We start from the raw sequence: 27,843 nt of genomic DNA on the forward strand, positions 1-27,843 counted from the left end.
CTGCCTTATATCTACAGGGTGTCAGTTAAAGGTAATCTAAAAGCTCTCCGAAAAAGAGTTGCCCTGGCTGGACTTTACAGAAATAACTCTCTTGATTCTCCTCTCCTGGCTGGCTTTAAACAATACCTTATCCAGGGCCTGGGAATGGTAAACTGCTCCAAGGAGGTAGGTATTTGGTACATGGTTTTACTCGGCTTAAATTTCACATACCACGGATGTTGGTCATAAAAATAATGACTTTCACTATATATGTTTTTCAGGTTGAAAATGTCTCCAGGTTCCTGTTTTTTATGGATCCATCGGAAGTTTCCTTAAGTTTTCTGAAGGACATTTCCAAAATGCAGACATTTGTTTCCCAGTTGAAGATGACTGGGCTGTCTCACCAGACCATTGCAGGTTATATCATTAATATCAGCAGATTCCTGCTCTTCGTCCTAAAAAAACACTAGCCTGCAAGTGGAGGATCCCAGTCAAGCTAAGAGTTTAAAAGACTTCAAGAGCAATCTAAAGGATATAAAAAAAGAGAAACAACAAGAGTGTCAGACAGGAAATAACCAGAAAGAGGTACTTTACTTATTAAATGTTGGTTCAACTTGTACTTGCTTTTCTATTCAAACACATGAATGTTGCCTTTTGGAGGCTGATAGTATTGCTCTCTCTCCCCCAGACAAACACAGCTGCAGAGTCCTCCACCTAAACTAAGCGATTGCTTGAAGGTGTTGAGTGTTGCAAAGAAAGATGTGCAGCGGATACTGGGCAAGACACACACCTCTGCAGACATCACCACAAGTGAGCAGATTGTTGTGATGCTTTACCTGCAGGCCATTCTCCAGCTGAAGCACCTTCAGCGCCCAGGGGTGGTAAACAATATGACAGTAAGCATACAACCGAGAATTTTGATTATAGATGTTCTTTTTGAGAAATTGTATTTAATTAATATTTGTATAAAAAAATCTTCTGAATTCAGGTCCTGGATTGGATACAGCGAAAAATTGTTGTGAATAAAAGTGGGCAAAACAGGGTAATAATCTTTGTCAAAGAGCACATGGCTGCAACTCAGCGACTAGCTTCCTTTGCACTAAATGAAGAAGAGGAAAAGGTGAGTTGAAGGTTTTATTGATATTTCATTGCTAAAAACTGTCTTTAGCATTCAATGGTATGTGAAGAATACTGCATTTAAACTGCATTTTTATTTTTTTTATTTTCTTTTTGTTTTACTGCTACTTCATTAACTTACGCTGTGATGCAAACTGCAGAATGGAAATGGAACATTTTTTTGTCTATGCAGGAGGAGAACCAGTTCACAATCCTACCTATGATCTGCGAAGACTGCATGAGAAGTAAATTGAATTATATAATTATTTTGATGTATTTTCTTTTTACTTTTCTGTGGCTTGAAAACAACTATTTTATATATATGTTTGTTTTGCAGGTACCACCTACCACTGATTACTTGCTATGTTGCAAGAAGGGCATTTGAAATGGAAATAAAGCAGCTACCTATTGATCAGAAAACTGTCCTGAATGATTATTTAGGTGTTTCAAACGGAACTGTTGAAAACCTAGCCAGAAGGCTGACAGATGAGGACATGTGCTCAGCCAGCGAATTACTTCATGTCATTGTAGAAGCAGGATCTCTGTAAGTGTCACAGTGATATCTAAATTCAGTATTTGAAAGTCAATATTTAAGATAAACATAAATTTCTCATATTTTTTTAAACTTCAGTTCAGGATCAGGAGAGCAATCTTCAGGCTATGGACAAGAACGTACAGCTGCTATACGGTAAGTTTTAATTCAATATTCCTCTTTCAGTTACCTTTTAGCCACTCTGTCTTAGATCTGAGATATTTAAGTTTTCTTTTTACAAATAGGTCCACTGTGGCAGCTGCTGCATATAGATGCCCAAAGATGGTTGATGCTGCAGCCTTCCAGAAGCTGATACAGATGTTTCCTGTGACATTAGATGGCCAGCCTCCCAGAAAGAAAGAGCGCCTGAGAGTGACCGGCGTTCACAATCACCACTGTTACAATAGATGGAGAGCTGAGCAGAGGAAAAGGAGGCAACAGAACATATTCGGTAAGAACAGGATTTCTTCCCTTTTTAAAGAGTAATATTTCAAGAGTCTATTACTGGATATATTCTTTGGGTGGATTTCTGATTTCTCACTACAGATCAATACAATAGACGGTTACCAACAGAAAGCCAAGTGATCCATTATATAGAAAAAATGGGATGGTCAACCAATACACCAGCTGTGTCCGAGGTACTTCAGAACTGGAAGCCGCATGTAGAAGTCCAACCAAATGGCAAGGACATTGAAAATCTGGTAAAACTCTAAACCTGGAGAGGCCTGCACATCATTGACGATCCTGTGAAAGGGAAGAAGGTTATAACTTCCAGGCGTTTCCAGAAGGGAGAGGTGGTGTGTGATTACCATGGCAAGGTTATCACAAAGACAGCTGGAGAAGCCCTAATGGCACAGACGGCAGAGGGAGACATGGGATATCTATTCTTTTTTGTTGGACCTAAACAAAAAATGTGCATTGATTCGCGTGAAGAACACTGCACCTGCCACCTGGATATGGACACAATTGGAAGGCGCATAAATCATTCAAACAAAAAAGCCAACCTCAGACCAATTAAAGAATCTTTTGTAATTGACGAAAAGACTGACATAATTCTGTTCTTGGTAAAAAGAGAGATTGCAGTGGGAGAAGAGCTCCTATGTGATTATGGTGTCTCCAGGAAGTCGTTTAATGGAGAAGGACAATCTCTGGAGAGGTTGGACGAATGATCATAAAATAAAGCTTTTATTTTAATTCGATTTGTTGATTTATTGGTACATGCCCAGGGCAATAAGCAGTCTGAGGATTTATTTCCAAATGGCATAGATCAGTGAAGTAGTGCAACACACTGGATCATTATATTATTAGAATCTATTCTACTTAAATTAGGTAGGTTAGGGTTAGGTGCAGGAACACTGTATTTAGGATGTGTTTGCAGTGATTCTGTGTTTCTAGCTTCAACACAGTGATATATATATATAGGCTCAGTGATTTATTGGTACATGCCCAGGGCAATAATCAGAATGAGGATTTATTTCCAGACGGGCTAAAGGTAGTGTTGTGAAATACTTCAATACACTGGATCGCAGATTTAGACCCCCTGCACTCTTACTCCTTAAATAACATTTTAGAATAATACGTTTAGTATATTTAGTCCCTAATGCTGAAAGAAATGATCATTTGTCTAACATGCACAGGTGTGTCTCAAAGGATGCAGTGCTCCTGAAGGGCTCTCAAACCCTGCATTTCAGATTCCTAGTTGTATCCCTCACATGTGGCACCTCAGAATGACTTCTAACCTTACCTGTGGTGTCTTTAATCCCTATTGCTCAATGCATGGTGAACTTACTGCATACATGTGTCTTGAGAATGAGGAATGGGCCCTTGAAACACTCATTTGCCCGTTTCACAAATGATCGTATTTTACTAGAGATTCTGTTTGGGATTCAGATGTGCATTCAGACAGCAATCCCTTTTAAAAAAATGAAACATTCTGGATGAGGTCAAAGGTGCAGGAACACTGTATTTAGGATGTGTTTGCAGTGATTCTGTGTCTCCTGCTTCAATGCAGTGATATATAGATATGCTCCTGTAATTTATTGGTACATGCCCAGGGCAATAAGCAGTCTGAGGATTTATTTATCGACCTTCTACAGCCCCAGTGTGTGCGGGTCTCTTCTTCGTGGAGAAGAAGGATGGGAGACTTTGACCCAGCTCTGACTATCCAGATCTCAATGAAATAACTATTTAAAAAAAATAACATCGATAGCCCTTGCCTCAAATAGCAGCAGCTCTCGAGTCAGTGCAGGATGCGACTGTTTTAAAAAAACTAGATCTTTGGGGGGTGTACAGTATAATCTTTTTCATATACGAGAAGACAATGAGTGGGAAAACAGCTATTAATGATAACACATGAACATTAGGAATATCTGGTTATGCCTTTTGGCCTAGTGAACGCTCCAGCAGTCTTCCAGGCTTTTATGAAATGGAGTTGATCGCGAAAGATGACAACAGCCGAGTTCAATCAGACTCGGCTGTCAGTAATTAGTCATCGCCGCTGACACATCTAACAAAGGCGAGTCGCGATTATGTCTTCCACTGGGAGCACCCCTTGTGTTTCGCCAGTCCTGCTGCATGTACAGTGTAGAAAGTTCCACCTACAATGTAGATACATTTTAAATGCCAGAACTGCTCAGTTCTAGTAGAGTTGGAGGACAGATTTTGCATTTTGGAGGGGCGCATTAGCACACTATTAGATATTAAACACATTGAGGGGAGGATAGATTCAGCTGTCGGAGCACTCAGTCAATTCAGAATTGGCTGCAGTCCCTCCCGGCCCAGCTGTCTCCAGCTTGACACTGGCACCAGCAGTGACCACACGCGAGCCCTGGGTCAAGGTCAGATGGGGGTCTAAGAGCTCAAAGACGACCCCCTGCACACCAGTTGCCCATCTGACTCAGCAACAGGTTCTCTGCTTTAGGCAGCGTGTCCGTCGATGGGGATAAGGTGCTCTGAATTGGCAGCTCGATAATCAGGAAAGTTAGAACTCCTAACCGTCACAAATCTGAGGTTTCCGTAAAATGCTGACATTGAGGCGAAACTAGACATTTTCCAGCAATGAAGTCTCCACCTTGGTTGTTCATGCTAGAACTAATGAATAAAGTATCAACAATCTGAGATGTTAAAGATTTAACGTTTTATTGCATTTTATTGTCTGGTCCCTTACAAATCCTTTACAGTAACCTATAGTAGGCTATATTCTTACTAAACCACTGGTTAGAGACTTGGTGTGCATCAAATAGAATAACCTTTATCAATAAGTGAACAGCCTGGGCTTTTTTTAAACAGTCTCCACCCAAACTGGAGAGGATCATTAATTCTAACCAAGTTGCCCGCCTGATTGCTAAGAGCACATCCCCAGGTCTCAGTACTGACACACAGAAGGACATGATGGAAGGCTTAATACTCCACATATAGTACTTTTTAGAAGTGTATAATATTAGCATGCCCAGAGGGGTTGGGCAGCCAGTTGATCTCGAACCTCGAGAAATATTTTTTGTCCTCCTTACTAAGGAGTTTTTGGTTCCTCTCCTCCATTTTCTTCTGGTCTTTTCTGATCTGTATTCACATGTATGGTCACTTGCTTCTGGAATGGTCTAAGAACATCGAGGCCATTTACAAGAAGTGTCAGAGCCGGCTTTACTTCTTGAGGAGGCTCAGGTCCTTCAATGTACCTAGTAAGATGCTACATTTGTTCTATCAGTCGGTGGTGGCGAGCGCCATTTTCTACACAGTGGTATGCTGGGGCTCTGGGATTAGAGCCGTGTATTCTAACAGGCTGAATAAGCTCATCAGGAGAGCAAGCCCTGTCATTTGGTCTGGCCTGGACCCAGTGGAGGTAGTGGCTGAGAGGAAAATAATGTCCAAACTAGAGGCCATCATGGACAACGTCTCCCATCCCCTCTATGACAGGCTTGTAGAAATGAAGAGCACGTTCAGCAGTAGACTGATTTATCCACAGTGCGACAGAGAGCGCTACAGGAGGTCATTCTTGCCTTCTGCCATAAGACTGTACAACACATCCACCTTGCGTCTGGGCAGAGGCAACATTGACAGTGACCTGTTTCTGGACTGAACAGTAAACTGATACATCTGTTCTTTTTCTTTTCCCGTTTACAACCGTTTTTGTGCAATATATGCCAGGGACCTGTGCAGTATATTTATATTTATATTCAAATTGTGCAATAGGACTTTTTTGTGTACTGTTCTTTTCTGGTTTGTTCTCCGTGTGTTCCTGACTGTGAGTAACTCTTCTTAGTGCACTTCTCACTGTACTGATTGTATTGTATGTATTGTATTATTATTATTGTATCATTCGTTACACTGTGGCTGTGTTGTCTGTGTTAAACTGCTGTTGCACTGCAATTTCCCTCATGGAATCAATAAAGTATCTATCTTTCTTTGTTAAGCACCTTGGAGCAACCTTGTTGTGAAAGGCGCTCTATAAAAATAAATTGAACTGAATTAATAAAGTTGATTATGTAGTCAGCATGTTTGTATTAACCCCTTTCTCTCTCTCAGTGCTGTGTTAATGTACTGTAATGTCCAGTCCTCTTAGCCAGTGCCTCTAGAGTAGGAGGGTCTCAAACAAGCAGCACGAAGCAATTATCTGTGGCCTGCAACGACTCACTTGGACTAACAAAAAGTTACCCGTGAAATTCAGTAATTTGATGCATTGTTCTAGAGATTCATTTTCTGTTAAATAATCGCCATGGAGATATTGTAGCGAAGCAGAGGTGCACCGAGCTAATGTATGTGCCACAGTGCAGGCTAAGAACTATAGCCTGGAGATGGTCTGAGGGTCCGTAGATTGACCACTAGGTCACACTGCCTATGTAAATAGTGACTATAAAACCTAAGGTAAACAGTATTGTTAAATTAATTGTTTACTCCTGTTTTGTCCCTTGTCTTGTTACCACCCTAAACCCACGTACGTGTCCTATTCACATCCCCTGAGTGTGTTAAGTCTCTCTTCCCCAATTGCTGCCTGATGGAGTGCTGTTAATAAAGAACGTAGACAGAAAGATTTGCCAGGTTAGTCTCCACATCTGGTAGAATCATAATGTTTGGCAGGATGTACGTCAGTGAACAGTTTCTCTCATCAATGAAGATCAACAAAATCAGTTTATGCTGAAGACTCACTGATGAACGTGAATGAGCAAAATTGTGATATCAGGCCTCATGTTGACGTTCTGGTCTCTGCAAAATGCAGAAGCAACAAAGGAGCCAGAAGGACAAACTTCAGAAATAACCTCACACGCCAAGTACATTGAGGTAAAGTTAACCAACGTATGAAATAAAAATTTCAATTAATTTTTTTAAATATTTGAAGTATTTTGTATGTGTATGAATGCGGCCCCCCAATTCATTTGAGTTTGAGACACCGGCTGTAGATTCTAGATTAAATGTTGGAGATGATGATGCTGTTCAAGCTCTGTACTAAACCCTGTGTTTCTTTGTCAGAACAAGATTGTGGGAAGCTGTTTAGAGATTTGTAAAGGAACAGATCTGCTCCGTTTTGCTTGTGCGTTTTGTACTTCTGTGGCAGAAGCCAAAGAAAGTTCCACAGCAGTGGACAATAATGTAGCTCCAGGATCATTAATGACAACTTCCCCCCCATCTTAACAGATGACCCTGACATGGCTATCCTCTTTCCTGACCGTTCCTTCATCTCCTATCGCCGACCAACTAATCCGCGCAACCTCGTTCACAGCTCCCTTGACCTCACTCAGCAATCATCCACACCACGCACTTTCCCCTGCAACGGACTTCACAGCATCACCTGTGAATACATATCCAATACCACGCTCATTCAAAGGTCCCCTCTGGACAATTCTGTCACCCAGATGACATCATGCATTTCCGGTGATCTTAGTTACTGGATCTCTTGCAGAAAATGCCAAGCTATTGACATTGGTGAAAACGACGACTCACAGACCATTTCAGGGAACACGTCAGAGCTGCAATTTCTCCACACTGATAGTTCCCTTATTCACCTCTAAAGGCTGCGATCTTCCTCATCTCCCCATCTGCTATTGCAGAAAGACATCCAAAACCATACTTATCCTTAAACTTGGATCACACCACCTCCTTTCTCTCTTTCTAATCCTCTTGCCGAATGTGCTCCAGAACTTGATTATTCATTCACACCTGCTCTATGCCCATTTGCTCCCTACTTCCTGTCTGTTCTTACCTGCTCTGCCTTTTGTTCTCCAATGCCTTCCCCTCTCTCCCTCACACCTGAAGACTCCACAACCGAATTGTGGTATTTCTTTTCAGCATAGAACGAACCTCTACCATGAATACCAGGAAAGCAATTTAATTTTTTGGCTCTCACAGTGCAGAAAGGTTTCCTAAGAAGTGTACAAAGTTGTAAAGAGGGTCATTGGGTAATGCAGAGTGTGACAGAGTGGCTCTTTTTTTCTTTTGATGAATATGAAATACTCCAATATTTGCCTCTAACCTTCTGGTATGTTTGAGTGTGTATGCGATACGAATGAAGTATGAATGATACTAACCTTTTTTATTTCCCTAAAATCACTGCAGTGTTTCCTCAGTGGAGTGTTGTTTCATGCTCGTCAAGATGACCACCAGTCACTTTTTCCGCTTGAAGTATCCCACAATGCTCCCACAAATGGTTTTAAAGGGAAAGGTTACTGGTGAGCCATCTAGAAATAACAGATTTAAGATTATTTGTTTTGTTTAATTGGACATAACTTTGTCAGAGTTGCATGACTGTTGAAACCTATACGTTTTTTGTGGATGCTTAAATACTTTATTTGTATCAAATTGCCAATCTCTGTTAAAAAACATGAGCGAGTCCCTTCAAGAGATCTTAATCCCTCCATTGGGGCCCTCTTTTCTGACCGCCCCATCATCTCATATCGCCGACCACCTAATCTGCGTAACCTTCTTGTTCACAGCTCCCTTGACCGTCCTCAGAAACCATCCACACCAGGCACTTTCCCTTGCAACAGAGCTCGCTGTATTACCTGCAAGTACATATCTAAAACCACACTCATTCAAGGCCCCTCAGGACAATTCCAGATCACCCAGATGGCATCTTGTACATCCAGCAACCTTATTTACTGTATCTCTTTCAGTAAATGCCCAGCCATCTACATTGGAGAAACAGGAAGGAGACTCGGAGACCGCTTCAGAGAACGTGTCAGGGCTGTGAAGATTAAAGATCTCTCCAAGCTCATTGTTTCTCATTTCACCTCTGACGGCCACGACCACTCTAATCTCTCCATCTGTGTTGTCAAAGACGGCTTTCCAAACTTGTCCATCAGAAAGACTACCGAAACCAAAATTATCCTGCAGCTAGGATCACACCTTCCCCCTACTCTTAACGACAGGCTGCTCTTCTTCTAAATTTTCTCCATTCATTGGAAGTTTCATTTCACACTTCTTTACACCTATTCTGACTTCACACGTCTTGATTGGCCTCTCTTTCTGTCCCCTGCTCCCGTCTCTCACTCCTCCTCCCTCCCAGCCTTTGTTCTCCTGCTACATTACCTTTGCTTACTGCCCTATCTTTCTCACACCTGAAGAAGGCTCCACAGCCAACACATAGCATTTTCTTTCTTCTCTTTTCAGCGTGGAATAAACCTATTACTTGTTCATTTAAAATGTGTTTTGTATTGTTGTAGTCCAGTAGTATTTACTGTATATATTGTATTAAAAGTTGGAATGTAAAGGAACAGTTCTGTTTTGCACATAACTCATTTGGCTTGTATCATTTAATAAAGTGATGTATTCAAGTACTACATCCCAGTTCACTAGGGTTAGAGTACACACTTTCTTCCAATGGGGTTGAGTTAACCAAGACCCACCCTTCAATGAGAAACTCACTGCCCATTGGAAAACATGTTGGTTTTGCATTGCTGTACTGTATGCATTTTAATAAAGTTATGATAGAGCATGAAAGGTCATAAAAGGGTTAAAGTAATGGATAAGTTATGGTCTCATATGATAATGTGTGGTCCCAAAAGCACTGAAGTGCCAAATCCAGTATTCACATACTTAATGTGACGTTCAAAGTCAGAATGTCTTCACTTATGCGACAAAAATGCAAATGACATTTAATAAAAAAGACAAAATGATTTAATTTCTGCTTCAGATGTGCTTGATGTGTGGATAAATGTCAAGTTATCAGACAAGCTGTAGAAGTGTATCCCATCTCTCTATGGTAGGACTTCACATATTGTTTTTGTTTTTTTAGAAGTATTTTACTCTCCAGTTAAAGAAACATTCTATAAGTACTTGAATCTTCCTACAAAACATCTCATTGAAATGAAATAGCTTTACTTCTTATTTTCTACATGCAGCCTGACCGTTCTTAAATGATTTGTACATCTCATCAGAAGAAAAATGAAGAGGGCTAGACTTTTAGTTGCAAAAAATGAAAAGGAAACCCCTAAACGTTTGATATGCAGTTTATTTTTTTTATTTACTTGCACAACCATTGTTAAGATCCGTTCAATTTCAGTTTACTGTTCCTTAATATTGAAACAAAGGCAGGGGAAAATGTCAGTGATGATTACCCTCAAAAAGTTTTAATAAGTGAAAATAAATAAATGAATAGGTTATGTTCTCACATGAGAGCATGTGGTCCAAAAAGCACTACAGTGCCAAATCTAATATTCACATATGTAACGGGCTCTGTCCACTTTTAAAGCCAGAAAATCTTCACACGCTACAGGAACATTGATGACATTAAATCGTTGTCATGTTTATTCAAGTTACTCTACATATGTGCTTAATGTATGGAGTGGTACGTCAGTGGACTGGACAAATATAGAAGTGTATCCCATCATTCTATGTGTACGACTTCACACAGTTTTTGTTCTGCTTATTAGAAATAATCGACTCTCCCGTTAAAGAAACATACGCTACAAGTACTTGAATTTTCCTAGAACACAACTCATTGAAATATCATTACTTATTTTGCTTTGTCTAGTTTCAGTGTGACACGTGTGAAAACTGGTTGCAAGAATTGTGCCTCTCAACTGAAGAATGTGAAAGGCCAAGAATGAAGACACCTGGTTATGTACATTTCACAATGCCTGTAGTGCCGAGTAGTTTAGGCATGTATACTATCACCATGGTATGTTTTGTGAGCAGGAAATGTAGTGCTACTTTAGATTTGAAAAATACAAAAACTTATATTTATATGGAAGTGTTTCAATATAATGCGTTTGGAAGTTCATCTTCAGGCTCTGTTTTGTTCTTAGTATATTCTACTACTTAAAAAATTAAAAATGAAACCCTTAAAAGTTATTGATAATCAGTTTTTATTCCTTATTACATGCTTGCACAACCATCGTTAAGCTAGAATATGATGCATCAGTTACATATATTTTATGTCCTATACTACTGAAACAAATGTAGGATAAGATGTTAGGGATGATATTAAAGAGTGATTTCACAACCAGAAATGTCTGGATTTTCAAAACAAATAGCTGCGTACTCCAAAAAGCACCGAGAGGGAGCACCAGAGTATTGCATGTTACAGATATGGGTTTAAAAACCTAATTCCAATACCATTTTTATGTGAGATTTGAAAAATTCTACAGATGGTTTTCAGTTGAACATTAAACAGTTAAACTATTCGGGTCCTTTATGTAGGCCTCTCAGCGGGAGGATTTGCATAGGAATGTGCTTCATTTAAAATGTTTTTCAAAACCTAACCACCTCAAAAAAATGAATACAGGATTTTCCTGCATTCCTCTTCACAATACTGTAAAGTTGGTTTCAACTACTGACTGAACCAGGTTCAAAACAGACCAAGGAGCAGCCCTTTAGCCAAAGAGCTGTGGGGATATGGAACAAGCTAACCAGCCATGTTGTTGAAGCCGATACCCTGGTTTCTTTCAAGAAACAGCAGGATGAGATCGTTGGATTAGTAAATCAACTACCAAATGACATAGGAGGCCTTTTGCCCATTTACTTTTTTTGGAACCTCTTATGTTTTTGCATACTAGGCACCACTAATAAGTGAACAGCCACCCTGCACTGCAAAGCATTGTATATGTGCAATATTCCTTATCTCTTTCTACAGGATTACTCTGAAACACAGCTAACTACTGGTTTCAATATGCCCAACATTGGGGGAACTGTCCTTTTGATAACTGTTGACTTACAGAATGGATGGAGTCGCAGATCTTTTCTAAAATTACAAATCGTATACAACACTAGAGTTAAACAGTGAAGATCATTTCAAAACTTGGTCAATTGTTTCCGTGATTTAGTCAGAAATCACAGGTCATGTACTGCTTTCCCCAAGTTTGCAAGCACAAGATCTCCAATATGGACACACAGCATCTTGCACCCGGATCTGAACTGGAAAGGGAGGTCGATTCCATTTGGTCAGAGCTTGTTCAGATATTTTTGTTTCCAGGTTATTGATGCGGGACTCACAATACAAGTAGAGCAGCACAACAGGAAAGTGCTGAAAAAAAAAAGACTTGTCATTGACCAATCTGGGATGGTAACCAATGATGAATGGAAAAAAAATTGTCAACTTGTTTAAAAAGTCTCGGGATTTTGGATATGAAGTTTTACTTTATAGATCGATATAAGCCATTTTAAATACTCGTTGTGTAAATGAGACTCATTGTACAGATTCCTAAAAAAATACCAAGATACAGACATTCTCATTCTAAATGCAACAAAAACACCACAAGAAATTGTTTTTTTTTTATCCCAGAGCAGTTGGTGATCACTCACAGGTAGTAATCTACAACAAATTTATCACTCAAGTTGATTTATATAAGTACTTAGGTGTACACATAGACAATAACCTCAACACATAGATTGCAAACTTGACTAGTTCCTTACTTCAGAGAAGGAAAAAAAAAACTCAATCATCTTCTACAGAAAAAGCCCAATAACACCCCTACCAGCTCAACCAATCCCAACCTTGTCATTACTATACCTTCTGACCTTTTCCTTCCACAGGATGAGCGATCTCTTCTTAGCAAAGGCCTCAGTTTTGTTCTAGTCCCCAAGAAGCTGGACACCCTGCAAACCCAAGTCGACCTCAACTGTTTTTACCACGGGATTCAGCTCAAAGTTCATTTTGCTGACGGCTCCTCCTCTCCAGTAGAGGACAATAACCCAGTCACTGATGCCATTAACAATATCAATCCTAAACAGAGCTCTTGGACTCCAACTGGCCTCTCTGTCTCTCTACTGCTCCTGCCTCCTCCTCTCTCCCAGCTTTTGATCTTCCGTGCTAGAGTTGACAACCCACGCTACTGTATGGTCACCCTCCATACTGTCGGCCACACACCAAACATGTCAAACAGACAGGATACCTTCCAACAAGGAACCAGGATCATCTACAAAATGACCCAAACAGTTCACCATTTACAAAACAGCAGTTTTTTTGGACGGGAGAACAGAACACCCACCAGCCTATGACAGAAGACCGAGGAACTTAAGCACCTCATAAAACCTTCCAAGCCAGCCAAACTCACATATTTGAAGCTGGTAAGCAATGCCAAAAATTGGCTTCATACCACACTGCAGATCCTCGAAGAGCACTACGAGGAAAATCTGTCATTACAACTAGAGGATCTTGAGCTTCCCCACAGGGAGGAAGCTTTCACGCTTGCTTCCAACTGATCAAAGAAACATTATGGGAGGAAATTACATAAGGACACATTGGCCCATACACAAGCTATCAATACTGGGTTAGGGAAGGACACTGGGGCAGATCAAATTATCACAGCAGTTCTTAAAGTCTACAATGGCTTCTACTGAAAAGACTGCAACCAAGACTAAGTTTAGAGTTTAGTTGTTTTATAAAGTCATTATTTTAGAGCAAGGTATAATTCTGATAAAAAATACAATAAACAATATGGTGAAGCTATTGAAGAGAAAATTAAGCCTCAGTGAAGAAACTGAAACAGTCTTAATTTGTTTCTTCACACAAAAGTTATTTATTTTCAAAGGAGACCCATGAGGATTCCTCTGGTGTGCAAGACCTGCCTGAAGACATTTGACCAGTTTCCTCTTCTCCTAAATGGTGTGTATGAAATGAGCCTCAGCAGAGGAGATCAGTGAGGTCTCACTCCATGCCAGGAAGAACTTATTGAATCACCTGAGGAATGGGCAAGTTGGGGATTAATTAATAATAATTGCTTACACTTATATAGCACTTTTCTGGACACTCCACTCAAAGCACTTTACAGGTAATGGGGACTCCCCTCCACCACCAATGTGCAGCATCCACCTGGATGATGCGACGACAGCCATAGTGCGCCAGAACACTCACCACACATCAGCTATCAGTGGGGAGGAGAGCAGAGCCAATTCATAGATGGGGATTATTAGGAGACCATGATTGGTAAGGGCCAATGGGAAATTTGGCCAGGACGCCGGGATTACACCAATACTCTTTTCGAGAAACACCCTGGGATTGTTAATGACCACAGAGAGCCAGGACCTCGGTTTTACGTCTCATCCGAAGGACGGGGATTGCAAGAGCATAGAGCTCATGTCTGGTGAGGATGTGAGACTGGCAGAGTCAGGGCTGTTTTACGAGCTGTTTTATGTGGAATCCTGAAGACAAATCATCAAGGTGAGATATTTATAATTTATAAGGGTTCTTCTGTTTCTTTTTTAAATGTACCATTATGTAAAGGTATGTTAAAATAATAAACCCGTGTTCCAGATACCCTGAGTAAGAGGCTGCTGTCCAGAATACTTCTATTTTAGTTTGTCTTACAGGTATATAATGTTTAAATTTGTATCTTATATTCCTACTGACCCCCAGTAGTTAAAAGTCATCAGCAGGCTCTCAGGAAGACAGTGGCCCAGGCTGGACTGGATAGATAGCACTTCCTGGATGCTCCTCTCCTGGCTGCGTTTAAATAGGACCTTACTAAGGATCTGCGGGTGGCAGATTGCTCTCAGGAGGTATTTGTTTTTTAAAGGCATTTACAAATTGATCAGTGGTATTTCCATAGCACATGTTTTTACCCCTTAGCTTAAAATTCACCCATGTGAAATGTCAGCCATAAACATTATGACTTTAAATTTTTCAGGTAGAAAATGTTTCCAGATCCCCATTTCTTTATGGATCGATCTGAATATTCCTTAAACTTTGTAAAGGGCATAACCAAAACACAATTATTGTAACCAAATGAAGACCACTGGACTGTCTCACCAAACCATTGCTAATTATATCAAGAACATAAACCGTTTTCCGTGCTACATCCTGGATGCAATCAATGTAAAAGTAGATGATCCCAGATTGGCTAACTTCATCATCAACTTCAAAAGTATCCTAAAGGATATTCAGAAGAAAAACAGTAAGAATGTCGCCAAGAGATTATCAGAAAGAGGTACTTTTCATTTTTAAAATTATTCAACTATACTTCTTTTAATTTGAATACAAAAGAGGTTGATAGCATTACTTTCTCCCACAGATATAGGCAGATGCAGAGTCCAGAACCAGAGTTTTTATTTTCTTGCTATTACAGGTTGAGGAATGGATGCAAGGAAAGTGTTGTTTCAACAAGTGGGCAAAAAAATGGTAATAACTGCTGTTAACCAGCACAATACCTCATCACAGCAGCTGACTTCCTTTGCATTGAGTGAAGAGGAACATTAATATACCCCTCCACCTGATTCAGGGTTGTAGTGGAACTGGAACCATCCTGGAAAGCAGTGGGCGCAAAGCACATTATCCCCCATAATGTGACACCAGTCCATCACAGAACTTGCAACCTCACACCATGGACAATGTCCATAAAAGCCAATTAAAATCCATGTTAATACAGAACAAAAGACCTCCACCTGCATAGTTCCCCATCATGTACAGTATTTAAGAAAACCTGGAATGCACCTTAATTGCATTTTATTTGTGTTTTATCAGATGTTTCACCTTTACTTCACTAAACTACGCTGTAATGCCCAAGTCAGCAGCTGTGAAAGGAGACAGAAGTTTTTCAGTTAATCTGCGGGAGAGACAATTGACAGTCCTTCCAACGATTTGAGAAGACTGCATGAAAAGTAAGCATAATAATATTACTTTAATTTCTGTGGGCTGGAAACATTCACACATGCTTGCTTGTTTGTTTTGTAGATGCCACCTGCCATTCATTACCAGCCAGGAGAGCAATTGAGATGGCAGCAAAAAATGTAACCGATGCACAGAAGAGCATTTGTGGCGGATTACTTGGCCCATTCCAATGTGCCTGCAGAAAAACATTATAGAATACTGACTCATGCCAACATCTGTTCAGCAATCAAATTAATTGAAGGCTTTGCAGGAGAAGGAGTTTAGTAAGCATCATCGCAATCTTAAAATAAGTATCTCACAAAACAACGATTATTCATTTTTTTTTTTGGAATGTCAGGTCAAGCAATCAATCATCAGACTCTGGACAAGAATGCACACCTGCTGTGGAGTAAGTTTGAATACAGTACACCTCTTCAGTTATTTTTTGACATTGTGTTACACAGACCTGTGATATTTTATTTAAAATTTTTATAACATTGGATCAAGGCCAAGGTCCACTACAGCAGCTGCATGATTCACACGTCCGAAGACAGATGATGCTATAGGCTTCCAGCAGCTGATACAGGCATTTCCAGCATCGTTAGACAGGCAGCTTCCCAAAAAGAAGGAGCATCTAAGACTGACTGGAAGTCAAAGGCAACACTTATGACAGGCGAGATCAGAACAGAGGACGTGAGACTGCAGACCATTAATGGTTAGTTTACAAATCAATTATTTTCAACAACAAACACTAAGTTTGGAATATATTCTGAGGATTTATATTGTGGTTTTCCTTCCAGACCATCATATTATCAGGTTACCAAAGAAGGCCAGGTAACCCGCTATGTTCAAAAGATAGGCTGGTCAGCCAATGCATCAACAGTGTCTGAAGTGCTTGAGAAGTGGAAGCCCAACACAGGACTGCCACCAAATGACAAGCAAATTACAAAGATAGTAAAGTATCAAACCAAGAGAGGCCTGAGCATCACTGACAATCCTGTGTAGGGGAAGAAGGTTGTGACTTCCAGGCGTTTCCAGAAGGGAGAGGTGGTGTGTGATTAGCATGACGAGGTCACAAAGACAACTGCTGAAGCCCTAATGGCAAAGATGACAGAAGGAGAGATGAGATGTCTTATTTTCAGATGAACGTGCACAAAAACCGTGAATTGATGCTCATGAAGAACACTGTGCCTGCCTCCCTGATAAGGAGGCAATTTTAAGATGGATAAAGAGAAAAGACAACGTAAGGGCTGTAAGAGAGTCATTTATAATCAACGAACAGCCTGTCATAATTCTGTCTCTGACAAAAAGGGACATTGTTGAGGGAGAAGAGCTCCTCTTTGATTACAGCTTTTCCAGGAAATAATTTCAAGGAAAAGGACAAGCTCTGGAGTGGTTAGTTCACTGACCATTTTAAAGTGCATATTTTGAAGATATTCATTTTCTTGTACCTTGGAATTAATGTAAAAATGATATTCATGTTAATGTCTTGAAAATAGCATTTCTCATTCTCATCAGCAAGGATATAAAGAAGGGATATGGGACTGCCCAAAAGATACATGATTTTCAGAAGAGTATAGAAGGCAGATAACTATCCCACTCAATTGTTACTGTAAAGAAATGTCACAGTGTAAACAAATATGTGAAGCATTCTTGAAATTTATTGACAAAATCTGAATATCACAGCATTCCCAGACCAGGCACTGGAGTTTCCCGTAGTGTTAGATGGGCAGTCTCTTGGTAAGAGTGAGATCAACAGAGTACTGGACTTCATGAACGACACCTTTCCAATTCATCGAGAACAGAGCCCACAAGATGAGTCTAGAGAACAATTTCTTACAATTTTAGTGGTAGTTTCTTAATAGGTTAAGGACAACATAGTTGTAGAGCTATCTTTCAACTTCTTAAAAGTGATTACCATATTGTCAGTGGTTTATATTTAAAATCTAAAGATTTAAAATTGAATCTCTTAAACAAAGGACATTTTTCACAGGAACAGCAGCCTAAATCAGTTGATGACTGTAAATATGACAAGCTTGTGATAAATTGTAAAGTGCAAAAGTTGTTTTGCTCTGGTTTTGTCTTCAACATCATACTAATAGGCATGTTATTTTTATAGCAGCCGTCTGCCCTTCACAAGCAGCCAGGATGCCACGAGGTACATGAGATGACCCAGAGTACTTAATGATGCAGAGAAGAGCATATGGGGGAAAAAAAGATGACAAGAAATATCCATTAACGTGCATCTAGAAGCCAGAAGATGGGTGGTCAGCATTTCAAGAGTGGACAATGGAGGTTGAATTCAAGTTTTAACAGTGATTGTCTATGTTTGGTTTCAACACAAATCATATTAAGGAACAAGTAATAGGTTTATTCCATGCTGAAAAAAAGAAGAGGTTTGGGCACACCTGAAGAAGGCTCCACGGCCGAAACGTTGTGTTCTCTTTCTTTTTTTCAGCATGGAATAAACCTATTACTTTCTCCTTTGCAGCCTACGCATGCTGACGCAGCTACCCACCTGAACTACAAATCATATTAATATGCTCACATTATTCATTTGTACAAAGTGCCCGATATTCAATACAGGCCACGCTCCCATGAGTACACAGAACACAGCCAGAACGTGGGTAGCTGAAGTGTGGCGGACCACAGGGAAAGCACTCTTGCCCACACGGATGTCTCTGCTCTGAAAACCACTGGATAAAGGTATATGACGGTCTGTTCTCAGCTGTTGATTTTGTGAAAAACATTGAATATTAAAGATTGAAGTGTCACCATTCAATGAAGTTTAGACATTAGTATTATGTTGAGAAGCTAGATCTGTTCTACTAATAGCTGTAGTACCTTAATATTGTACTATTTGCTCTGGTTTTCAGACATCAGTCCAAGATCATTGGTGGGTTAACTAGTTTCTGGTAAAATTGGCCCCACGTACAAGTGTGTGTGTTTACATTTCTATCTGGCATCCTCAAAAGATGGTTTTGTTTTTTCTTAATTGCTCTTGATTACTCGAGTGTTTTTGGCATGATACATTTGTGATAAATGCTTTTTCTTTGTGAACAGTCTTATTTTAATCTACATAATGTCAATGAGTTAGTACCTTAAAGAACAAGCAGTAAAAAAAATGAAGTTTCAGGTTTATTAGCTAAAGTTTTTATAAGTGAACTGAGATTCCTTTACAGTGCAGAGACCGGTTTTCAATATGCTGCATGTGCTCATGATGGACTTGAAATTCGTTTTTGTCACAATGTAAAAGTATAATAAATAGACAATATACTCTATTTATCAAGACTTTACTATTTTAATTTCATACTTCCATTGAATAATCTAAATAATCATTGTCTCACAGTGAAGACCTGGGTGACATAACAGGGGTCAGGGCTGTGTTGACTGAGGTTTGTGTAGACTGGCCATTGTCTATGTGAGACTGTGGGATCACTGGGGATCCCCCCCCACCAACACCTGTAACATTGTCAAGTGGTATAAAGATAAAGTTTCCTCCATTAAGGGGTCACTATTTGTCACATTCTGGCTGAACAAAAGACAAGATAAACCTCTAACTGTCACTGACAGAGCAGTCTGGGACACTCCATGCTAGACTGGACTGTTGTCTTTGGAAGATGGGGTCACACGAGATGAAATAAATCACACAAGAGTAGCAGTCCTGCCTAGCTGTTATATCACTGACAGACTCACCCACACATTGAGAAGAGAGCAGTGGCTTCTGTGCAGAAAGCAGAACAATTCACTTTAACTGGTCAATCAGATCTAATGATTTTTTATTGCCCTCAACTTACTCCAGCCCCCCTTGTGGAAACAACCCCCAATTACTGTTCATGAGCTCCCAATGGAACAAGCCTGGAGCAGCAGAACAGAGGTTTTTGTTTCTTTATGTTGTAAAACAAGTCATCCTTTGGGGAATAAAAACTCTCCCTCTAGTCTGGTGGGTATCTCCTGTATTTGCCCCATATTCCCAGGGCTTCTCAGCTGAGTGATCCAAAGCTGATCTGTAAGGAGCTGAATTCCACACTGGGTTACAACAGACCCTGGTGGGAGAATGGGCAGGGGAGGGCCAGTTGTGCTCCTGAACTAGTCCCCTTCTCTCCTACTCTTGTATTTGCATCACAGTCTATAAACTCCAGCCCTATTGCTTTTCTTCCAGTTCATTTTTTTTTTAAATACAGCTCGTGAATTATGTATACTCTTGTGAAGTATCAAGAAAGCACTCTTATCTTTATTTCACGTACACAGCAGACCGCTTGACAAAAAATAAATAAATAAATAAATAAAAGCGCTATTCCCGACGGTCTAGCACAGTAACCACAACGCCAATAACTTTAACTAGAGGAAGAAAACCCAGTTTCTACTCAAAAGGAAAAATCATAAATCTCCAACACTGCCTGGAGACTCTGTGTGTCCGCGCTCAGCGGTTATATAGGACAGGACTCGGCGCGCAGCAGGTGCGGCTCATTGCTCTGCGCTCCCCGTGCGGAATGCGTGTCTCCTCCTTCAAGACTCATCAAACTCCCTTTACTGTCTTCATACAGTACATCCCTCTTAAATCCCAGAAACACAGAAACTCCGGGGTGTTTCTGTGAGTCAGTACTGGGTTTCTCTGTTCGAGGTTACAAGCAGAAACAAAAAAAGCACTGAAAGCAGGAAGTTATTTCTGCTCGTAGGCATAAACGTGTAAAAATAAATGTTCTGATTCCTAAAACCCTAAAAAAATCCATCTAAGTCTCCCTTTCGTTCCCAATGCACATAACTGAATATAAACCAGTCAAGTTCAGGTACTTTTCTGATGTATCTGAATAGTTCTGGCGCAGCTGTTATAACAAAGATACTTACGAACTTTCATACGAGCTCTTGCCGTTTTTAAATTGAATATTTTTTTGACCAGCATCACTCATAGTAAGGATCTGACCAATTACATTCCTGAATTTTAAACGCATTTAGTATTTATTTTTAACTTGTTTTATTTAAAAAAAAATACACACCTGTTTTAAGGTTTTCTAGCCATTTTTAGCATATTGTAAGTGGATATTTTTCAAACATTTTATGTTTTTAAATCGTATGAATCACAATCAACCCATTGTAACTTCCCATTGATAATTCCTGAGCTTTATAACTGTGTATTAATTCTTTTTACCTTGTTTTAATAATTTTTGTATTATTTTTGCATTTTACAGAGCTTTTTAATATATTTTGAGCATTTTAGTCATTTTAAAATAGGACTATCAATGCTCCTGACTTTTAAACCTGAATTTATTCTGACATTATTCTCTCCACCTGTAGATGAGGGAGGTATTTGATTTTAAATTTGTTGATTTGGTGGGGGAAATATACATTCATTTCCTTGTATGTATCACCAGTGGGAAACTTGGCATTTTTTGGATGAATTGCAATCTTTACTGCAAGGCCTTCAGACTGATATAGAAATGACTGGAGATTTAAATGACACATTTGATAAATCATTCATAATAAATACAATTTATTTAATTTAAAGCATAAAATTTGCTTTAAAAAGAAAACCACAATTTGTACAATATCATATTTCAATATCGATGTTCAGATGAAGATTTTGAAGATTTTAATATCATTGAAGAGTACATCGATTTTGGGACAATGTATGCATCTGAATAATCCTTCCTCCTGGAAAGAAGGAAAAAAAAGTTTTGAGTCTCAGTCTTCAGGATCCCCCCCAAAAAACGTGCAAATTTGTTTCCGATGTATTTTGGATAAAGATATAACTCTCATAGAAGATACATTTTATCAGTTGAATGCAGTCGATACTTTCGACTTTTTATATGATGATAGGACCTACACTTAGGGCTCAGTACTGATAACACTGCTGCTATTGATGGAGTAGAAATAAGTGATGTACTGGCAGTTTTTTTTTTCTGAGGCAAGAAGTCCTAGAACACCTCCTATAAAAATGTTAAGATTCAGAGCGAAAACTATTTTTCCACCTCACCTAATGCTATTGCATTAACGAGGCTGAAGTTGGCTTCTTATTCGCCAGCCGCTGCTTAGCGTTTTTCGTTCCATCTGAAATGCTGCTGCTGTGATGTTATGTCGTCTTTCGCCTGTAGATGGCTCTCTACAGTCATTTTTAAAAATACTTATCCCGATGTATTACTGTACATTTCCTCAGTAAAGGGGAATATGTAAGTAGATATGTAATATCTACTATCTAAAATGTGTAAGTAGAGACTGTCCAAATTGCATTTTTGTATTGTAATTGCATTTTTGTATGAAACACATTTCAGAAACACAACTCACAATAAAACAAACTGGCATGTTATACCAGGAGTAAATAAGACAAAGGCAAAACGTAAATTCACTGGCACTTTCTGCATATTTTCCACGACCTTGCCTTCTGATCATAAAAAGTCTCAAACTCTTGCATTTTACAAGAAATTTTAATATAGCAGTTTTAAATGGGACATTTATTACATGGCATATGAGACTATATGGTTAACTGAGGATGAGCAGAGGGTGATCAAACCTACCTCCTGGTTATAAAAATGTCTAAAAATTCTGACACTGATGTGTGAGAGACAATGGAAAAGACTATCAAAATCCTGAACTTCAGGACATGTACCATTTTTTAAATACGACCTTCTGAACATGGCATGAGCGAATACATTGTCAAATGGTAAATGCAATGTTTGCTATATTTCTAGGGCCCTCCCTCCTGATTTTAAAATCGTCTCATATTTCTGACATCAAGGTGTGAGACACAATATAACAGACTGTCAAAATCCTGAACTTCAGGACATTTTATGATACCATTTTAAAAATATGACCCTCTGAGCATGGCATGTGAGAAAATGGCATGTGAGAATGCATTGGGAAAAGGTGAATGCAATTTCTGCTGAATTGCTATGGCCCTCCCTCCTGATTACAAACTCGCCTCACAATTCTGACACTGAGGTGTGAGACACAATGTAACAGACACTATTAAATCGTGAAGTACAAGAGATTATACTGTTACGTTTTTTTTATATATTGACCCTTTGGCATGTGAGGACTTGTAGTCAACAAAATAGCACACATTCTGCCAATTTGCTTTGTCCCTCCTTCCTCGTTACCAAAACATCTTAGTATACCAACACTAAGGTAAATGTCTCTAAATCCAGAAAGTAAGTTGTCAAAGTATATCGGAGTCAACCGATACTGATCAGGTTCTGCTGATGCTGAGCCCGCAGCCTTCACCATAAGGCCCAATTCCCCAAGCCTGCTGACCTTATATGTCCATCCCTTCTCGTCAAAATTTGTATTTTCACAGGGTACCCTTCAGAAATTGCAGTATAGAATGAAAAAAACTCCAATAGATATCGGCCACTGTTGGCGATTTTCCTTTAAGATAGATAGATAATACTTTATTAATTGACAAATGATTCTCCAGAAATTTTACGTTTTTCTCCAGTGTATGACTTTCACTGAGACCGAGAAGTGTTAAGCTGTACATGAGTCTTTGTGGCTCGGTTGTTAACCAAAAGGGTGGTGGTTTGAGACCTCCCAGGGACGCTATGAGCCTTTTAATGAACACACCCTCTTCACTTCATTTCTCCATGGCCGGTCTTGTACCGCAATCAAATACAGAGCCCGCAGGGGGCAGTAAGCCCGCATATATAGCTCACTGTGTATATAATGAAGAAGCGGAGGTTAGTTTCTCATCTGCATGTTGCAGAGCCTTATGCAACTCGTACCAACAGTTGGGGTTTGATCCCTGCACAGGCTATTAGTTGAAAGACCATTGTAAATGATGTGTAACAGATTTATCCAGCTGGCTTTTATGTTTCATACTAAATTGCTATCTTGAAACCAAAATAATTAGAAATATGGAACACAACTGTTGTTCCCCATGAAGGAAAGCTGTTTTACACTGACGTCACTCCTTTTTATTTAATCCAGATTTTAAAAACAACTCCACCCTATCAAAGGAAAATGTTACACAAAAGTTGGAAAGCACACTCTGAATCCATCTGTATATTTGATTTCCACAATCCGTTCAAGGCTGCCTATGTTAATCGTAAGTGTATAGATGAAACATTTAATATATTGTTCAGTTTAAATCAAAATGCTTTAATACTACAAGAGAGAAGTATAGTATGGAGGATGCGACAAATGTGTGATTTCTTGGAAGAAAACTACTTTTCTTTGCGTTCGAAATTAATCGAAACAATTGACACACAAACCCTTTGTCTTTTTTAATGAGATTATATCTTTAAACAGACAAATGTATAAAATGTGTTTTTTTTTACCTAGAGATTTTGGACAGGGGCAATGTATTACTAGTAGAGGCTGCTGACTAATTAACACTATTGTCTGGAGATCAGCTCCATTTGCAATAAAAAAATGTGCATAACAAAGCTGGAGAGCAGCTGAACTTGTGCTCAGTAGTCAGTATGGTGCTGAGGGTTCAATACTGGAATTGTTGTATTAGCACGAGCTGCACAGGCTCTGAATCAGACCATTTCAATTAGTCTGATCAGTGCAGGACAAGTTAATGTAAAATTATTGCTTTGTCTGTCTCTTGTTTGTATAGAAATGAATGTCTCTGATAATTTAATGTTAGTTTTTAATTTAGTTTTAGTTTTACGATGTAGGTCATGCGTTAATATATGACATGTCTCATTCCTGATTCAGCTCATGCTCCATAGGAGAGAAGAGATTCCTCCTGTTTCTCGTACAACCATATCAGAACAGAAGCCCATGTCACCCAGCTCTGATTCAAGATCAAGTTGCATCTTCAACATTTTGTTTTTGTTTCTGATCATAATTTTCTTTAGTTATGATCAATATTGAACTTTTTCTAAATAAAACAAAAATAATCAAACATGCAGGCAGATTTTTGAAAAGTATTAGGAGTTGACAGGGCGCTCCTTCGGAATAATCATCAGAAAATGTGAGAAAAGGAAAGTTACGTAAACTCTCACACACAGCATTAAAGATTGGAATCTGATTGTAAAAAAACTAGCTGTCTCCCCGTCGGTAATCAAACCCCGGTGACAGGCAGGGACACAAAACAACTTTACTAACTAGGAGCGCTTGCTAGCTATTAGGAGGCATTTACTCTTAAGTATGTTACTGTTTTGGGTTTTGACTTTAATTTTACAAAAGTAAAGGCACACGGCACATGTGTGGCACATTACGTCCGAGTTTAGTGACAACTACCTCAGAGATTGTAAGCTGGGACAACACGGGGGAGAGTGGTGGTCCTGCACCAAGACCACCTGGCACCCTACCAGGTCGATGGTACGACCACCTGGCACGATGGGGCGTCCGTGGGCCGCCAGCCGCCACCACGCCGCAGTGGCCGCTCACGCAGAGTCCTGCAGCCTTAAGCAGAGTATGAGTACAGCCTAAGGGGGGTGTTCGACGTTGGCGGGACGCCAGACGCTTCAGGTGGGGGCAGTGTAACGCAGTGGTGAGGAGGACGCGCACCTTGGCGCTCATAGTACCGTGGAGCAGGCTGGGAGTTGTAGCCGTGAAGAGTCTGAGGGTCAGCACGATGACCAGCGGCTGACCCTGCATATGTAAATAGTGTCTTAGTAGTTTTAGTGTCCTGTATAGCTTTATAAGTGTATAGCCTGTAGTTAACGGGTTACCACCCTATCCATGTGTACGTGTTCTGTCGGTCTCCTCATGTGTGTGTATATCCTCTGTTTGGTTTTTGTGTGGTTTTGATAGGAGAATAAAGCAGTTGCTTGGTTTACTATCATGTTTCCACTTGTCTTTTGTCCTGAGGGAACCTGAAAATGCTACATGATCAAATTATTAAAATAATAATTATTAAAATATCAGATTATGTTTGTGCAACATTTCGTGCACAGTATGCCGTATTTAACAATAAAACAACAGTCACAACGTGGGCTTTACACGCAGTCTGGGGTATTTTCCCCTTTTATATTTTGGCTGCTTTATATCAAACCTGTTAAACTCCTAAAAGTGCACAGTAGCTTGTACTTAATAAAAATATACAATTTTTTGTATAAACCGCTTGTTATGGATTCGGTCAGAGAAACCGAAACCAAGTAGTGAACCCACTTGCGGGAGCCGACAGAGACGAGTCGTGATCCTAATACCGTAGCCGAAGGAGAGAGCCGAGAGTCCAAGGGAAGCCAGTGATCCAAACCGAGAGGGAGTAGCCAAAGCCAAACCGTAATCCAAAACCGTAGACGAAGGGGAGAGCCGAGAATCCAAGGGAAGCCAGTGAACCAAACTAGAAGAAAGCAACCGAAGCCGAGCCGTAATCCAATAGATGTAGTAAAAGGGGAAAAACCAAAGTCAGAACCAGAACAGTACGAGGAGGTTGAAGGCGTAGCGCAACTAAGAAGCTCGAAAGGGAAACAATACTGAGCGAGGGGGTAGGGAAAGACTAATGCTTAAATACCAGATGAGACGGAGGTGTGGTGGTGAAAGCGTACACTGATAGGTGGACTGATGAACTAAGGCTACGCCTTCTTCTGCCTCTTTCGTTGCCGGGAGGCAGGAATCGTAACACATGGTTCTAGTGTAATACTGCTACTACAGCTACTACTACTGCTGCCACTGACACAACTGCAACTAATAAAATTTTACAGCTACTCCTACTGCTACTACTAATGTTACTAAAGCTACTAGTAGTACTGTTACTGCTACTAATACTGCTGCCACTGACACAACTGCTAATACCACTACTACCATTACTACTACGACCATGACTTCAGATTCTAATACTAATTCTGATACTAATACTCCTGCTACTATTACTGCTGTCATTACTACTAATAGTGATAAAAACAGAGCACTCACAGCTCTGTAGACATTGGTCTGGACTCTAGAAAGTGATTCCATTTGCAAGCAGCTCTGGACCTCAACACCTGTTGATGGGTCACTTCTATCAGACACAACATTGGAGCCCAAGCCCACCTACAAACACATTCACACACAGAGAGATACAGTATACACCTACACACTCACACACATTCACACACACAGACACTACACATACTGACTAACACCATACACATTTATACACACAATCAGACACATACATGCACAAATACAAACTAGCACACATTCACAGACACACACATACTGTAGACACTACACTCAGAGATACACACCCACACACTGATACGCACACATTTGCAGAATCACACATAGACAGTACACATACTCACAGACACAAACTCACACACTGATGGACATCACATACACTCTTACCTACAGTTACACTATAACAAACACTAACAAAAATACCACTAATATGACAACAGTAACACTATCACTATAACTAACACTATCATTATTACTAACTATAACACAAAGTTACTACTACACTACTAATACTAATAATAACAGTAATAATTCAGGTGGGTAGCTGCGTCAGCATGCGTAGGCTGCAAAGGAACAACTAATAGGTTTTATTCCATGCTGAAAAAAAGAAGAAAGAGAGAAAGAAAGACTGTGATACCTGAAGTAGGCTCCACGGCCGAAACGTTGTGTTCTCTTTCTTCTTTTTTTCAGCATGGAATAAACCTATTTCTTGTTCCATAACAGTAATAATATCACTAAAACTAACATGACTACTAGTGTAAATAGTCTAACAGTATATCCATAATAAGCACTAATATTAACATGAATACTAGCATTAATATTAAAACTACCAGTTGTACTCTCACTAATTTTAACATGAATACACTAGTATTAGTATTAGTAGCTGTCCGTGACGTCACCGCTCTTTGTGATGAAGGCGAGACACCTAGCCGGGCACAGTGACTTGGCGCGTGTCGCCGTGGTTACCATACTTATGATTTGTAAACAAATAGAAAATGCATTTTAACTGTTACTTAAACAAATTTATCAACTTGGAATATAATTCTCTAGTTCTAGGATTAAATTCCTAAATAATAATTTGAATAACCATTCTTTAATTTCGGATTGAACATTATTAACACTTAACGCACTATGGTACTGTAATTGATCGATACAGGCGGTATTGACCGTTTTCTAGATATTTAAAACAGGGTCAAGAACGGGAAAAGAATCAGTACTCACCAGTCGATGAAGTTAATCGTTTATTCAACGGTTCTTCAGTTGAATTAATTGGTTGTCGATAGATAAGTGATCAATAACTCTTCGCAGTGCGTTCCGCGCACCTCCCGCGGTCTCGCTCGCTGATCCCGGCGCTCTGGCTGGTGTCTCTGAC

At 39.7% G+C, this 27,843-nt stretch overlaps 1 long non-coding RNA gene across 1 annotated transcript; it reads right to left on the bottom strand.

Annotated features, from left to right (window-relative positions):
- Positions 1-27,843, bottom strand: LOC138243189 (uncharacterized). The gene is made up of 5 exons (XR_011192025.1): positions 27,693-27,843; positions 8,146-8,295; positions 2,195-2,371; positions 1,818-2,042; positions 1-504 (listed from the first exon to the last, which is right to left on the bottom strand). It is a non-coding gene; the product is annotated as an uncharacterized lncRNA (long non-coding RNA).

The sequence above is a fragment of the Lepisosteus oculatus genome, chromosome 14 (assembly GCF_040954835.1).
Source record: "Lepisosteus oculatus isolate fLepOcu1 chromosome 14, fLepOcu1.hap2, whole genome shotgun sequence".
Taxonomy (NCBI): Eukaryota; Metazoa; Chordata; class Actinopteri; order Semionotiformes; family Lepisosteidae; genus Lepisosteus; species Lepisosteus oculatus.